Source organism: Apteryx rowi, unplaced genomic scaffold (assembly GCF_003343035.1).
Source record: "Apteryx rowi isolate R43461 unplaced genomic scaffold, aptRow1 scaffold_278, whole genome shotgun sequence".
Taxonomy (NCBI): Eukaryota; Metazoa; Chordata; class Aves; order Apterygiformes; family Apterygidae; genus Apteryx; species Apteryx rowi.
Window position 1 is genome coordinate 981197 of NW_020449174.1, and position 17971 is coordinate 999167.

A 17971-nucleotide genomic window follows, 5' to 3' on the forward strand; every position below is an offset into this window, starting at 1 on the left:
TTTGCAAAAAGCAATATGCCTTCCAAATGTGCTTCACCACATCTCCATTCTTCATCTTTTAGAACAGCCCAAACGATCAGCCAGATCCTACCTCTGTATTGTCTTGCTTCGGGAGGACATAGGTAGTCTGTAAGGCTGGTGCTGACTTGGCAAAGGGAATGAACGTTACAGAAAATGATGTACAGCCCTGACTCCCCCTTTTCTGTTTGAAACTAACCCTTTATACCTTTGGATAGGAAGGGTAGTTCAGTGCCCAGCTGGCTGCTGAAATATTGTGAGTTTCTTCTCTCGGCTTCCTGCAGAGAGGACTGTTCAAGAAAATGGCACATTTTCTCAGTGTCTTTCACTTTTTCCTTGCACTTTATCTGTAAGAAGTGGAGGAGGAGAGGGTGTTTTAGATAACTTGTCAGTCATTTGTTGTGATGTTTCTTTCTCTGACAGGGAAGAGCAAGAGATTGTCTAATTTAGCCATTGCTTTTTCCTAGCCTTTTAATTTGTGTGTGTGTGTATAAATTGATTGCAGTCCCCATTTCTGATACTACTATGAATTGTTGTGTTGTCCTTGCTGTCTATAGACACATTCTGAGTCTGAATTGGTGGTTCCTGTTAGGAGGCCAGGGACTAAAAGGATTCCTTATTCTGGGAATGGGTGCACCGAAGTCACAACACCTCCATTTACATTTTGGGTTTGCACCATATTGGTGGGGGAAGAGACTTAGATTCAGAAAACCACCATCACAGGTGTGGCATCAGTGATATGTACATTTGATACACATGGACAAGCCTGTCTTAAGGACTTTTTAAAGACCTCTATTGAAGCCAACTGCAAATAGAATGCACCACACCTTCTGTGCTCTTCCTTTCTTTGCAGCATCAAGGACATGGAGAAACAGAGAGTTCAGCTCTTTAAGAAGCTCTTCTTCCTTCTTTCTTCTGCAATGCCAGTATACTTGCCTCAAATTTATTTCCTTTTCTAGAAGGTCCAGCTGAAATGCAATGACAGGCATAACAGCTCAGATCTGCAGGGCTATGAGGAAAGATTATGAACTTCATGGAAGCCAGTGATGAAACCTTCATTCAGTGCTTTCTACAGTATATATACAACTTTGCTGCCACAGGGAGGTGAATGCTTTGCAACTGTAAGTCTCTGCCCGTCCACAATTTACCTTTAGACACTCAATCTCCAAAGTTATAATGTCATATGTATTTGGGGGTGGTTGAAGGATGTGAAATGAAAGGTACAAAGAAGAGAAGAATAAGATACAGATAAAAGGGAAAGAAAAAGGATAATTAAAAGGGGAGGTCAGTACAACGTACAATGTTCACCTCCTACTATTAGAAAACATTATTTGTGGGGCTTTGAGAGAGGTGAAATCACCTCTCAGCAATTGAAAATCAACAAGGAATTTCCCAAAGCTATCAAATCTGTAAGTAACGATGGTTTACTGGAGCTATAATTACCAGATCTGGATCTGTTGCTCTTCTCGGTAAAGCTCCTAAGGACTGAATGGTAGGAATTACATTGTGTGTCCAGGGATTGGTTTGAGCACCTATAACAGGCCCAATTTCACCTGTAATAGGACTTATGGTTCTGGCACCAATAGTGATAGGGACAAGGCCTGTGGATAAAGAAAAATTAAGTACAATCCTTAGAATTTTGATCATGAGTAAAACTATTCCAACTGCAACCCTAGTGACCAGCTTTTATTAAAATTTAATACTGATGTTTTGAAATTTCCTAGTGAAACCAAATTTTCCTAAGCTGTAAATGCTACATACTAAGACCAGAGTTTAGGACTCTAAGGAGTTGCAGACCTTCCCTTCAGACAGCATCTGTTTGCAGCCCTGTTAGATCACTGAGAAGAACTTCAGATTAATTCTCTGAAGAGTACGCTAGATTTTTGAATGGCTGGAAGCCACCACGTGACTTGGTCTCATTCTAGCTCTCAGCATTAATTTGATGTTGCTTGTTCTGAATGTACACACCATGCAAATTGGGATTTTCTATTCAGTGTTGAAGCAGTACATGATCTGTTTCAGTAAGGTGTTTTCCTGGTTCTGAAAGTAACACAAATATTGGTGATGGTGCAGCAGCCCAGTCTCTTTATTGTTTACATAATCTGATCCAATTTCCTGCTCTACCTTTTCCATCTGCATCTTCCATGGTTCCTGCGAGTGGGGAAGGCTGCCTAGTGTTCCAGTCACAGTCTATTCCCAGAATTGGCACCATCAAACTGGACCCACTAGGATCTGGGATTTTCATTCCAAACACTGCAGGGATCCACATCTCTGTGCCAGGATATTTGATCATCCCTAGTTTGTTCAAAAAATGAGAAACATGAAACATTAAATTGAAAAGTTTCCTGATGGAAAGAACTGTTTTCATTTTTAGAGGCTGACAAATGCACGTTATTTCTGCTTCAGCTTCTAAATATCACCTGGCTGAGTTCATCATAAGATTTGCTTAAGACTGGTTATTTTGACAAAAACCTTCCTAAAGGATATGAAGTGCTGATGTTTTGGCCAAACCCTGTGATGCAAATGGATGTATTTCAGTAGCCCTCAGTGTAACATTTACTCCTTAAAACACTGATTGTTTTATACCTACCCAGTTTACTACCATTACTCTTGAGACTCGAAGCTATTTCCTGTTTTTTCTCCAGCCTTTGCAAACAATGCATTGCATGATAAAATGTAACGGTGAAAGACCTCTTCATATTTTCTATTGAAGCCTTTAGTGCTGCCAATCTGTCTGCTACTAAATAGGCATCTTCCAGAACTGACTCTTTATACTGCTTCAGAGCATTCACCACACGGGTCTGGGATATCAGCCAGTCAGCTTCCAACATTGCTCGGTAACTTCCAGCATGGGGCAGCACCTTGTCTTGCTCAAGGTGAGCTCCATGTACCCGAGCAGTTTTCCCACTCAGAGGTTCAGTGAAGGAATCTCCAAGAAGCATTAGGTTTCCAGAAGGACCAACAAGTCCACCTACAGGTATAACCTCTCCTGCAGTCAAGGAACAGGAAAAAAGCAAGAACATCACTTGGCAACCAGTCATTATAGTCCAGTCCTTATCCGTTCAGATTAAAGGTACAATGATCACTTCAGGGGAAGCAGAAATAGGTCTAACTGAACACATGAGAAAAAAAAAAAAACTTTTACAAAGCTGATTATAAAATAATTAGTTATTAAAATATTAAAATAAAAAGTGTTTTAAGTAAGCTTCCCAGTTTCTACTTTAAAAAAGATTAAGGTCCCCACACCTTTTTCTGAGTGTAGTATATCATGTAATGTGAGTTATAAAGAACGTAGGTATGTGAAAATGCTTTCTATAAATCTAGAATTTCTAATCCCCCAAGCCCCTAAATAATGTATTTCATGCTACTTTTATTATTTTAATAGAGCAATTGGACTATCTCTAGGAGTCAGATCACTGTCAATAATTTGTGTCATAGTTAATGAATAGGGCACCTCAAATATTTCTCTGGATAGTTCTGTTGACCTTTAAAGTGATAAATGCTAGATTAAATTTCTAGAAAGGGGAAGGATCTCTTTCTGTTAAAGCTAAGTTGCCCAGCTGTTCCATAGCCTGCTCAACAAGACAAGGCAAATTCCACTCCATCGAGGCAGGTTAAGTGAACAGTGCATACCATATTTACTGAAGCATGAAGAGTATTCACTTACCAGTGTTATTATCCAAACTGACTCCAAGTATTGGAACAATCTTGCCTCCCTCGGGCTCGGTCATGGGTCCGCCAATCTCCAGAGGCGTCACTGTGCCAGTAAGGGGGTTCAGGTATGTCCCACCAATGGACAACTTTTGCCCAGTGTGAGGATGGATTGTAACTGCAAGCACTGGCACTTCTATTCCCGTCACTGGATCTAGCATGAGTCCTCCCAGGCGAAACATTTTTTCAGGACATAGGACTGGAAGTTTTGTCTTCACAGGTAGGCCATTGTTGGGACAAACTGGGTAAGGAACGTAGGGTAATATGGGCACTTCAGACTTATGAAGCTCACCTATGTGTTAAAACAGAAGAAATTTAACAAGGTTATGAGAACTAATGCTAACAGCAAGGAGGCATTAGAGCTCAGAATGGAGAATATGGAGCTTTCAGGGAAGGCTGATAGTAAAGGTTTATCTTCTTCAGGTCCAGAATTATATGAGTGAATGGAAGCACTCTCTGCCAGCTGTATTTTTTTCCAAAGTTAATTTTTGCTTTGGCCACTCCCTTAAAATGACAAGTTTCTTAGTATATACTAGCTTTTATAGTTTAATGAACAGAGGTGCTGAAATCGAGGAATATTTCAATGCTTTCTTGTATACAAGCCTTGTAATGTCTAATACATCTTATTCACAGCAAAGCTCACATCAAGCTGAACAGAAATTTCTTCTAGTACCATGTTAAGGAGTAGCTAGGCACAGATATCCTTTAGTTTTAGTCTTTTGTTATGTGAAAAATACATACAAGTGTACCAAGTTGTATTTTTTTGTCTTGTGTTTTTTTTCTTTGCCAGTACCCCCACTGTAACTACGCTCTGCATATAGGCAATTGGATCAATTAATTATTGCATTGTGGCCCTTACCTGAAGCAGAATCAACAGCACAGACCAGCCTAGATCTGATGGGATCATAACCAATGTTACCAGCAACGGGAAGTACCTTTCCAGTCTCRGGATGCAGAAAATGATTGATAGGTACAGGCCCAGGGCAGTGACTGTTCAGCAGCACGGTACACTGTGGCTTGGGCGTTAGCAATCCAGTGGTAGAATCCATGTAGACAACATCAGGTGCTTTGGCGGTGCCATTTGAGTCTAAAAGCAGTGCACAAGAGAGGTGGAGAAAAAAGAAACTCTTAGCCTGTAGGCCTTCCAGATCTCTCCCTATCCATGGGACTGTGAGGGGTTTTGCTAGTTTATCTATAATTACATGTAAGGTCAAGAGACAGTGAGAATAAAGAAACCGATCTTCCTGTTGCCTTTTGCAGATGTTCTCTGCGGGGAAAAATCTACAATATTCCTGGCACACTGGTGTTCAGTTCTCTCTCTACTGTGTCTGGATGAGTCTTGTAACAGTAAAAAGATTGATGTTTCAGGAATATGCTTTCAGGATTTAAGATCTCATTGCCTGAGTCTGCAGTGTTCATTTAAACATCCAAGATCAGTTTGATTTTTTTTTTTTTTAACTTCTGTACCTTTTAGAAGGGTAAAAGCAAGAGGTTTCTCAGTGTCAGGGTACCTACTGCATTTTATCATACAAAAATATGCATAGCAATATTAGAAAGCAAACACATGCATAGGAACAAATTAACTGAACTTATTGACATTCAGCTACAGAATAGTTCAATTCCCTCTCTGTTGCTAGGGGATGATTAGCAATATCCTGCTAGCAGTTTCCATGCAATCAGTCAAAGATCCTGATGAAAGCAAATCTGACGTTATTCCTAAGAAATAAGGCATAAGAAAGTTCTACTGATGACTTTGCTTTTATAACAACTCCTTAATTCATGAGTTGTTAGTGGAAACTCAATGAGGACATTGTTTTCAAAGTATAGTCTCTTTTCATTTCACTACTGGTTCTTTTGTGAACTAGCTATTTACAAAGGGCATCAAAACCAGTAGATCACAACTGTCTGCCTACACTTCCGTACACATTAACATCATTTCGAAAAGAATTTATAGAAGTTATAGTTACCCACTAGCTCCTGCTTGGTAAGAATCCTAGTTTTAGCTTTGTTAAGAAGGTAAGCTCCCATTCCTTCACCCAGCACTCCCCATGCTTTGAGGCGGTGGCTTTCCTTTATTATTGTGCTTGTCATCCTGCTGCTTGCAGTATCTATCTGGGCTAACAAGCTGGAATTCAAGACATACATATGGTTACCAGCCATTTGAAGATAAGGTAAAATAATTTCAAGGGAGCCATAGAGGAAGAACTTTGATAGACATGCAGCCCATCTCTGCACTTTGGCACTTAGAGAGCTTGATATGTATTTGCTTTGGCTAATGCAGTGAAAAGGCCACTTTCCTGTTTCTCTCTCTCTCTCTCTCTTTTTTTTTTTTAATCATACCATGCTGAATATGACAGTGATAAGAGCATGGCTGTCAGCATGGCTGACACACTAGCTATAGCTAGTGTGATATCCCAGAGACAAACCATTTGGTAGCGTAAAAAAGGACCCTTAAAACATTGTTGTCCCTTGGATTCTAATGGGAGCCTCTTGAGAGTTTATGGCTCTGTTGGAGATTTTCTAGGCTTGTTTTATATGAACCTGAAAATTATGATCTGCTTGTCACATCAATAATCAGTTATCAGCTTCCAGCTACATGTGTTGCCAACCACTATGCAATGCAATCACTCACCACAAATGCTTTCTAGCTAGGAAAAAGAAAGTTGCAGCAGAATTTTGCAGTATATGTATTACCTTGGATAGTCCAGTGGAGACCATGTTTTTTGGTTTCCTCTACAAGCCACCTTATTTGTCAGCATCTCTACCAATCTCACTGCCTCTCGCAGGGCAGAATTGAACATGACATAATGCTCTTCCTGGCATTTCAGATCACGGTGTAATAAGTGCATTTGTTTGTTCACGCTTTCCTCATATTCAGCAGCCAACTGTTTCCTGTGCTGCATCTCTTCTTCTGCCTAAGTGGGATATAAAAAGCAAAAACCTCTTTTTTCTTTTACCCAAATGTAAACACAGATTGCAACTTTTCTGCCCTTTATTAAAATGATAAATCCTAGAAATTTAAAACATTGTGATGTATTCATTTGAACTTGAGCATTCATATGTTAACAGCTCTAATATGCTGAATTGCAATTTTCTAGCAGGTAAGTGACCAGCATGCACCCAGATCTGAATAGGCTAATAATTTAAAGTATCCTTTTAATCAAGTGATGTAGAACTTTTGATGTGTCCTTAAGAAAATCTTAGCTTTTGCAGCTCCTTACTGTGTAACATGCATTTTTCCAAGTGAGAGGATGGGTATATTTCGGTTTATAATACATGAAATAATTTATTTCTTAGAACTTTTGTAGCAATGTAGACAAGTATGTCACCTCTGAAGTGGAAAAAGAAATTGCAAGGTGCATTCCTACAGACAAATGCATGCTATTTTCAAAACTGAAACCTCTGCTACTGAACCAGAGAAACAAGAGCTCCCAGAGGAAGAGAGGTGTTGCATCAGAGACAGATCAAGAAAAGAAAAATGAATAATCTTTCTGAGATATGTTTCTGTGTAAGCTTTAAAGGTCTAGTTGAGTCTGTTGCTCACAGACATTAAAAAATGTTATTTGCTTTGCAGTCTATGAAAATGTGAAATGTCTAAAATTGCAAAAGAAAGATTTTACATCATCATGCTTTAAAATATGAAAAGAGTGTGCAGAGGATTTCTGTTGTTATTCCATGTGTAAATGATGCCAAACTGAGCTTTACCTGCTGCTTTGCTTTTAAGTAACTCTCAGTCATTGTGCTCTCATAAGCCTCAGTCTCTTCTGGGATACTCAGTGTCATTATCCAAAGTTCTTTCAGTGAAGATATTTCACTTGTAAGCTTGTGATACATAGTTTTCACCTGAGGTCCAAAAAAATGAAAAATGACCAAATTATGACTGTAAGAGTTGATTTGAACATAGTGAATTCTCTCTACAAAATAGATATCTCCTTATGTAATTTAAAAACATACTCGTGTCTAAGTTTTCAGTACAAAACACATTAACGCTAGCTTTCTTCAGACTAGGGTACGATGATTTCACTTGCACTGGTCATCTGTTACACTGCATGCTGTAGTACCAGCTCCCTCTACTGTCCTTTAAACCACAAAGAAATTTAGATGAATCTTGCATATAGATTTATCCTAGTTACTGTAGGGTTGTGAAATGTTATCCCATTGATTTCAGCTGTGACATTATTATAAAATTCAAGTAGCATAATGAAGCTCCATATCTATGAGCTGGATATGCATTTATGTTTAGTTCTCCTCAATTTAATATGCAGTTCTCAAGCTTTTGACCAGGAAATGCATATTATTCTCATTTTACAGATGAAAAGCTGAAGCTAAGAGATGAAGTCACTTGCCAAAATGATGTAAGTTCAGTTTAGAACTGTAGGAAAACCAAAATGTTCTGACCTAAGGCCACCAGTCCTCCCACTATATTATGTGGCATAAACAATATGCTTAAGAATATAGGCACTTATTTATTTGTGTTTCACAGGCTAAAAAGATGAAAGCTGAAGTAAAGTACATACCTAATAGTCAAAGGCTAGTGAAACAGTGGGGAATAAGCAATGCTACATGTTTTAGGCTCTTTTTACATATATATGAATAGGCTTAAAACACAATTTACCTCTTCTTTGAAATGACCCAATTTGGCTGTGACTGATAGAGACTGTCTCAGCAGAAGTTCAAAGAAAACATTGGTATTGAATGACTCGAGGTCTATCTGTTCTTCAGGTTCCCAAATATCACCTCTTTTTAGGAAGAAGGCTGAAACATGGATATTTGTTTATTAGTATTTTTCCATTTAAGAGTGTTTTTTGAACAAAAAGTGAATGTAAATCATTCTGAATCTAGTGGCCATTGCACATGATTAGAGATAGGATTCTGGCTCCATTTTATGCAAGCACTCTGGAGACAGGTAGACCAACTGTTGTTTAGCCTTTCTGTTATCTGACCTTTTGTTTCACCAGTGCCGCAAGAGTCAGCATCCAGACTACCTTTGTTCTGCAGCCAGGGATGACGTTTTTTAATGGAAAAGACTGTTGATATATTGGAGGAATATCTGTCAAGATTATATTTCAATTGCTGCCTTCGAAATGGGGGGCAGGTAGTGCCTTTCTGAGACCAGCTAAGTCGCTGACAAAGAAGCTGCAAAACACAACAAAATTAAATAAGTAAGTTTCTCTTCTTATTTTGACATATTTATTACATGATTGACATGCTATTCACTCAATAAGCAGGATGCATCATCACCTGTTAGGTGAAGACCCTGAAGGTCTGTCCCATGTTTTCTAACTATATCATTAAAGTGATCTGTTCTAAGAGAGAAGAGTTATTAATCCTAACAGATTAGGCCAAAACCAGCAGGAAGGAAATAGTTATCTGTTGTTTGGATCTGCTGAATGAATAAATAACATTTTCTCTCATTACTTCAGTATTCCGGTTGCAGAAAAAGCCTGTTGATTTCAGGACACACTTGAAACGTTAAGGAATGGCTGTTGGGGGGATTTACAGTCTAAATGACCATCCACTTGTTTACTGTGAAACAGCAAACCTGATCCCAGATATGTCGCGGTCACTGCGACTTTTGTCTGAATAAGGAGTGCAAAACTGAATGTCGTATGAATGACCACTGGAGAAAGGTATTCATTATTGACAGTTCTTTATAATAACTTTCCAGGATTCATCTGTGTCTCCTCTATTTTGAGGCAGGTGCACATAGATCATAAAGAAAAAAATAATTGTCCTCTCATTGATTCTTCCTGTAGAGATGTGAATTGTGGAGAATTTTATTATGGCTTGATCTAATGAACCAGAAAATAGGAATGAAATTCATGCATCTATTGAGTGCCTCTAAGTGGCCTATGTATCAGATAGCCATTTTGGAGCTTCAGAGGAGCAGGATCAATTCATAGGGATGAATTTTACCCCATATATAAAACAGGAGTTTGAATTGCAGTTTATTCTAATTTTCAACTCTGTAGGTGGTGCCTAAGGGAACAGATGACTTGTGGGTTCATTGTGCAAAATCTTGTCCCGAGAAAAGAGATTTTGTTTAACTATTACTTACGGTCAATAGCAGGCAGGTAATAAGGAATATGAGAAGTCCCAGGATTAATCCAATAATAGCTGTCCAGTCAGGTTTCAGTAGGAGGTCTTGTTTTTTTGCAATGCCCACCTGTACAGCATATCTGGGAGTTGTGGGGAAGAACGGACCCTCTTCATAACACTGTCCACCAAGTGGCATGACCTTAACATACTGAATGAAGTAAGCATAAACAGAAATGCTAAGTTATACATGATTGGGTCTGCTGTTTTAAATGTGAAGTGTTATTTTGTTTGTTACATTGAGTCAGAACCTTGCTGCAGCTGTACCTTTTTGCATTCATATATGTAACACGCACACATGCAAACTCACATGCTTACTGCTCTACTCACCAATACAATATGAAAAGATGCGCACTATTACTTTTAACATTTCCTTCAATTCCAAACCATCATATGGAACATGAAATGCTCCACTGAGAGGGACATCATAAATGTAAACACAGGATTCCTTGATACAAACCATTTTTTTGTGCTGGTTGCTACTCAGTCGTAAAACATAGGTACCAGGATGCTGGAACTGGAAAAGGAAGAGGAGGAAGTTTGAGGAGGCCTCTCTGATTTCCTCTGCAAGGCTCCGGAAGTCCCCCCAGTCAAATTCAGCATTTGTGTTGTACAGATTGTTTCTAGGAGGAAAAGTAGAAAAGTCAGTTGTTATCTTTTTTTTTTTTATAGGCTTATAATTACAGTGGAGCTTTAGACATAGGTGCCACTCAGGGTTCATCTGTAATCTGTACCCCTAAATAAGTGAGACTGGTGTGAGGTTAGGTGCTGGACCTCTGATCGTCCACATGGCTGCACTGTTAATTTACCCCTGCTCTGTTTTGCGCTGCTTCAGCTGGCTCTCTCCAAAACATGTCTCTCCCCCCAAAATGTCATGTAGCAGGAATTAACTCTAAGCAGCATGGATGTTTATTTAAAAGTGAAGACACAGTCACTGGGACCCCTTGCAGCTGTTTAAACTCCACAGATGCCAACATGGAGAACATGGAGACCACATGTAGTTTTTGTTAGCAACTACATGTTCCTTGGGGTACTTGTATGCTTTCAAACTGGATGAATGCCAGAAATGAAATCAAAATAGCCTATAGAGGAAGAAACCCACAAAACCAACCAGACAAAAGTAACAAAGTCAGAGCTCCTAAGACTTTCGGTGCAGAAGAAACTGCTTATTTCCATTTGGGTTAGATTACCAAACCTAAAACTTAGCTCCAAGGAGATCCTAAACCTTAATGATTACAGAAAAGGGAAGAGAAGTTAAGATCAACTAAAGGTACTGTACAGCATAAGTCAGTGAGAAGTCAACAAACTGTGTGAGCACAGATCCATCTTTCTGTGAGTCAGAAACAGCATCAGTAGGGCATCAGGAACAATATAGACTTGTTTATTTTTGCTTCTATTAAAAGTTGGATGTTGCTTTTCTAATGACTTAGGCGCCATTTCTTACTGTGCCACAGTGCCTTCTGTGTCAAAAAGACATTAAAGCATGTCTAATAATATGAGATTTCTACTCATCTTATTCATTTTTTTTCTTTTAATTCTACTTTGGGAAAAGTGAAAACTTCAGCCCTGTTCTCTGTGGCTTAAGTAAATGTGCATTAGCTATGTTCTTCTACCTTCGGCATTTGTACTTACACATCATAAATTGGATAATGCTCCTTGGAGACAATGAACATGATGGTAACGTTAGCGTCAATGCATGTGGTTGGATTTAAGATGCCAGTAAATATTATTTTTGATGTGGAGTTTGAAGGTCTCAGGCTTTGTACCCAGGAAAGCCTGGCTTCTTCATGGCCAGACTTAACTGTAAAAGCACAGATCTCATTAGGTTTGGATCATTACTGATCATTTTCTGTCTACAGAGATGCTGCAGGATACAGTATTTCCTGTTCATTTTTATGACTAAGCCTTATAGATGCAAATCCGGTTTCCAGAGTAAGGTTTATGGTCAAGGCAGCACATAAACATGCCACTGGTATTGTCTGACATTGGATAATTATGCATTACATTCTCATCTCTTTTTGCAACAGCTCTGCTGAAATGCATCTGGTAAAGGAGAAGCACCACTTGCAAAATTTACAGGCTTCATAAGGGAGCTGTTCCCTTTCGTTTTATCAGATTTGACACAAAAGAAGGAAAGTCCTGCCCTCCAAGGGGGGTGCAAGTGGAACTAATAAAGAAGTGATTTGACATGCCCAAAGCTAGGGAGAGGATGGCATAGATTAGAACTGAGGAACGGAGCAAAGCTGTGCATTAGGATTATTAAACCAAAGGAGAGATGCAAACCAGGGGAGTTCAGCTCTGGCAGCCACTCCTGGGCTCTGTTCTTTCCACCCACCCACCCTCCTGTGGATGTTAGGGGGCTGTGTGCCAGGTCATGTGCACAAGCAGGTGGAGGCACTCAGCAATTGCCCACACAGCTGCTCCCCATTGCCCTGGGCAAAAGGCAGGGGCCCAGACAGAGGCAGTCTTTTGACTCCTGAGCTATGAGGCTGTGAGTGCCAGGGCTCTGATTCCTAGTCCAGGGATGTCAAAGCTTTTTCTTTAACTTCAGTATGTTTAGTATGAACAGCTTCTTGGGGCATTTGAAGATGGTGAGTTCTGTGCAGTTTTGCTATTGCTCATTTAGTTCAGCACTGGAGATGGTTGATGTGAAGAAGTACAAGAAAATTTTTGCAAAACTGTATATGAATACTTACTGTGTAACTTTATGTGAGACCTTACCTGGGGGTGTTGCTGGAGAAGGTCTGTTTTTGTGAAGTGATGACACCTCATTTAGCATGATGAAACTGTGAAGGAGTTGTGGGTCAGGATTATATACCCCTAAAAATCCTTTCCCTGAAGTGATATAAAAAGCACTGGTTACTACTGTTTTTTTTCTTTTTTTCTTTTTTAAATCATGTTGGACTTTGCTTTCCTTCTACTTTGTAGAGGATTGGCTTATGAAGTAACCCATGTAAAGCTTAAAAAAACTAAAACCAAGCCGTATGCTTTTTGCTGTGTTTCTCATATTCCACGGCAGTGAACTAAAATGCTTGGGCTTTATCCAAAGGCTTTAGGGTTTGTTTGGTGTTGCAAGACCTGTTCCTTAAGTAGTAACTGGTTTAACTTGGCTGAAGTTGATGAAACTGTGCAAAGGTACCATGGGCATGTTTTTCCATCCTATTGCTCTTACTAGATTTTCATGCAGTTGTACAAATGGTGCATTTGGCTCATGAGTTAACTGTAGAATAGTGGAAAAAATGTTTAGCTACTTTCAATTCTACTTGGTAAAATCACATTAAAATATGAAGCCCCAGAGAGAATCTGTACAGAAGCATCTGAGGAGGCAGTCCTTTGACATGCAAAGATATTCTTCATCTCTGTTGATTATAATTTAGGGACTGGGAGGGAACCTCTGAATATCTATCCTTTCCTGGAATATCAGAAATACACAGATCTCGGATGAATGTTCTGGGAATGAATGGGATGAATTTTGCACTAAATGTTGAGTTTGTATTGCTTCAGGCTTATCTGGATATAAGCATCAAGACTGCTGATTGTTCGTGTTATAAACAACAAGGATAGGTATGTTGTTTATAAAAGCCATTTAATACCCAGCTAATACTGTAGCTCTTTTTACCTTTCCCTTACCGCTTGTTTTCACCATGTACACTGGATGGGAAGATTTGCTTTGCTCTGAAGTGCAGGCATCTTTTGGAGGAAAAGCTAGTCTTAGTAGAACTGTTCTTAATTCTTCTAAGAAAACAGCAGTCTAATAGAAAGAGAGATCAGAAAACTTTTACTGTGATTCCTTCCTCCTCCCCCCCACAGTTGCAATTTAATGCCAGGTATAAAAATATGCTATGCATGTAGTAGTGTCTGGAGGTTTTTTTGTTCGTTTCTTTCCTTCTATGCTCTTTTTAAGAAGAGAAGAATGAGGGTGTTCCTTGGTTAAAAGATTACTAAAAAATTAGAATTTGAGTGTAAATTGGTCGACTGTAAGAATAAATGCAATCCTTTACCTTGCTCCCATTTCTGTAAGTGATAAAAAGCTGAGCATTTTTCTCTGCACAAGTGAACCGCAGAATATCTTTTTGTTGTCTTCTACACTGAGAATTGCACACGCTTTCCAGACTGTCAGCTTGACAAATGCAGAGACCAAGAACCTTGTCATAGCCTTCATAATCACTAGGTATGGTACAAACCTGCATGAGGAAAAGGGAATAAAAGAGCAACTTGGAAGACAAGTAATGGCCAGGTGTTCGTTAAGCAAGGGGGGGAACTCTGAGCTTCCTATTTCAGGTTGAAGAAGAGCAACGTTATATGAGGCAAAACCTCTTGTGAAAATGCTAATAACACTTGGTTCTCATGCTATCTATGCCTAATGAAAAAGGAGCTAGGGAGTTTGCTTTTAGGGCAATTCTGCCTAGTCCTTGGTCTTAACTAATGCCAAAATCACAATACCTTTTCTGAGCAATAACGAGCCCATCCTTTCTTGGTTAAACATTGTCCTTCTTGATTTCGGGAGGCTGAATCTCTACAGATGTCATACACTCGCCTGACACAATGTCTTCTATCGTCTAAGGAGCTCCAGTAACCTGGAGGGCATGTGCAGTGAGCATCACGGGGCTGGAAAAAAAGACAGATATTTGTCTATAAACCTGCTGTCTCATGCAGACGCTGTTCTGTAACTTGCTGGGTTAGGCATTGCACCTCATTTGACAAAGATCAGGTGAAACTTTGATATCCATATGCATACCCTTTACCTTCCAGGGAAGGAGAAAGAATGATGCAACTCTGAAGAAACTCAGAAAATATGCAGATCTGTTTCCCCCCCMCACACACACACACTCTGTGGATCTATGTAATTAGAAATGAGATGCAGGACTGAAGACTGCCAATGCTAACGAGAGAAAGATGGCACAGGGCACTGCATGCAAGGTAAAGAGAATTAAGATCGAAGCCTGAAGTAATGGGTAGTGATATGCATGAGAACTGAACTGCTTTTGCAGGACTGCTCCTGTACCTGGAACACCTGACCCTTCCCAAGGCAGATGCATGTATCTTGCCCTTCTGCAGGCTGTGCAGCCTCTGAGCCACATGGAAGACATGCTTTTTGGCCAGGCATAGGATTAAAGAAATCCACTGGGCATGTCAAGCAACTGTGTGGTATCATTGCTGCTCCTTCTGAACGAAAAGTGCCTGGGGGACATGGAACTGGTGCAGTGTTTCCTTCAGGGCAGAAAAAGCCTTTGAACAACAATAAAAAAATTCCTGTGAATTTTTCTTATATAATGTGGCTGTATTATGTAGATTAGTTAGATGAGTTACAATGTCTTTGGAGTATAAATACAAGGCAACTTATTTGTGCCATAACATCAAAATCTGTTAAATGCATCCTGCGTCATTAAAAATGCTCCCCTGTTTCAATATTGTTTTATTTTGCAGTACAGAAAGGAAGTCTTCTGATTACTGAATCTTATTACAATAAAATTTGAATGCTGTGCACTACTTGTTTAAACCTATTTACCTTTTGCAATCTGAGTTTCTGCAGGCCTAATTGATTATCTCAGTACTCCTGTAGCATTCAGAAAAATTAAGATCCCACTGTGTTTTTACTGAGCAGTATGTAACTAAAAAGCATTCTAAAGAAGCTAATAACCTCTGGTAAATTATTTCCAAATACCTGCTGGACAGATTGTCAGATTCTGTTCTCTTCTTTTGCAGTAAATTCCACTTCGACAATCCTCATCGTTTGGAAGTTGCAGCTCCCCATTACCACAAAGCAAGCTCAGGAGAACTGAGAAAACGAAGAGGAAGCGGGCCATCCTCCTCCTGCAGGGAGTAACTCAGTTTGTCAAACGCTGGTAAGTAGCAGACACATAAGGAGAGTGATCTTTTCAGCCACTGGATACTCAATGAAGAGGGAAAGTTAAAACGTGCTAATATATCTGTGTGAAATATTCATACAAGTTATTCGAGCCTATTGTACTTGCATACAGGTCGTATAACAGCAGCTGTACTCTGTTCAGTTGAACGAATTTACATATGAAATACTTGTGTTGCAGCACAGATAAACGCTTGTCTAGGACTATGGACAATTTGCTACTGTACTTTGTAACCTAAACTCTTCAGGCTCCCTGTAACAGCCATGTTTTTTCAAAGCCTGTGAGTCCTCGCTTACCATAAGCAATCATCAGGAAATATGGGATGTGCTGTGTGTCTTAGTCTCGAGATGGGCTGCATAATTTATGAGGTGTGTAAAACGACCCCCTGTTTAGCAGCAGTTGTCTTCTCAGTGTTTATTGTAGGAAGCCTAATTACTCATGGTTATTTTGTCCTCTCCGCTTTTCAAGATCTGTGCCAGATCCTAGGATGCAGGTCAGAACACCTGATTTTGAATGCTCTCCTTTTTTCCATTCTTCCGGGGGGGGGGGGTGTTTCCAAGGTTGCAAAATAGCACGTGTTTCTCAACCTGTTATCCAGGAAAACAAGGCTTTTCTTCCTATTAGTCAAATACCGATTCCCACAGCAGGGGGCAGCGTGGCTTCTCTTTCGGGCCCGGGAAACCTGCTCTGCTCTCACCTGCTCCTCACAGCCCTGCAGACGCCCCCTATTCAGCAGTCGCTTCCATGTGCTAGACCCTGGCAGGTAAAAAGAAGGTATCTCGAGTGGTTCCTCCTCTTTAAGTTTTGCATTGTGACACAGAACGTGTTGTGCTCCTCTAATCGCGGACAAGCAGGTGATAAACTACTCGATGTCACTTCAGGAACCGATTTTCAAATGTACTGAGAGGTAGGTAAAGGGAAGTAATGCCACATCTGAGATTGATGGGTCTGAGCATCTGAGGCACTTCAGAAACCTTTGCCCTTGCAATAGAAGGCAGCTCTCCCAGAGCCCTCTCTGCGTGCATAATGAAGGAGATGCCATATGTCTAGCAGTGACTTGTGTTTTCTTGTGAAATATAAAATCAAATATGCAAGAGCACTTCTGGATGACATTTCCCACTGCTCTCCTCTGTTTGTATCTCTTTTTAGCACTGTTTAGTGTGTGTATGTTCCTTAAAGACCTTTTGCACAGCTGCTAGTTCAAGAAGTTGTGWTTGCGGAGACTTTCTAGGGACATGATATGAGTGGCTTCCAGATGTATTTTGAATGGCAATTGTTTTTCCACTGGATAGTTAGCCTGGAAAACACAGGGTATGGGAGGGAAGCCCTAAGGGTGAGGAGAGTGTAGTAAGAGTTTATATTAATATGTCTTTTTTGCAAGAGTTAGGACTGCATCTTGTTTGGCTGTATGCTTATTGCCAGTAGTTGTTGGTACTATTTTGCAGAACTCTATGATTCTACAATGCAAGGATTAATTAGTATACTTTTTTTTTTAAATACAGTAGTAGCTAAAGCCCTCAACCAAAGGTGGTGTTTTATAGGGGGATATGCAATAGAGGCTATATTAACTAAAACTGTTTGGTTCTTAAAGTGGGATTTACCTAGATTTGAGTTGCCTTCATTTTAAACTGCAATCCACAATGTTTTCCCGCTCAGCAGCTGCCTAATGCTGAAAGTGTCTCAGCTCACCTCCTTGTTTGAGTTTGCATTCCCTGAGCACCAAGATCTGTCTCTGAGCATGCCTGGAATTGCCCCCATTGGAGAAAGCCTGTGCATAGGTCCTGCATAAAACAGACTGGAATGCAGGAACTAGCTATCTTCTGCCTATTCCCCAGTCCCCTGCAGGGTTTTTGCTTTGGTGTGCAGTCTTGGAGCACACCTAATAAGTGCTGGTGATTGCCAGATTAAGTGCAGTCATTTCTTTCTTTTCTTTTATTTATTATATTTAAGYGCAGATAGAGCCAGAGTCATCTCCTATCCAACATCCACAGAGCTGGAACGTTCACCCAGAAATAGCAAATGTGCGTTCAATTCCTTCTTCTCCCAGAGAAGTTTCGGTTCAAACCTGCTACCTCACAGGGATGTGGCCTTGCTGCCAGTCAATATTTGTGAGCAGAGGTAGAAGAGGAAAAGGGGGAACATAGAGGAATGACTGTCTATTCTAGTTCTGTTGAACCTGTGCAGCTGCTAATGCCATATTTTCGGGAATGCAAAGAGTAGCTTTGTGGTTAAGTGTTCATCTCCCTCCTTCCAAAGCTGTTTCTCTATTTCAGCCTGTT

General features: G+C 40.0%; 1 long non-coding RNA gene across 1 annotated transcript; it reads left to right on the forward strand.

Annotated features, from left to right (window-relative positions):
- Nucleotides 1–4609: 4609 nt before the first annotated feature.
- LOC112967472 lies at nucleotides 4610–8839 on the forward strand. The gene is made up of 3 exons (XR_003253974.1): nucleotides 4610–4699; nucleotides 8041–8084; nucleotides 8688–8839. It is a non-coding gene; the product is annotated as an uncharacterized LOC112967472 (long non-coding RNA).
- Nucleotides 8840–17971: the final 9132 nt, after the last annotated feature.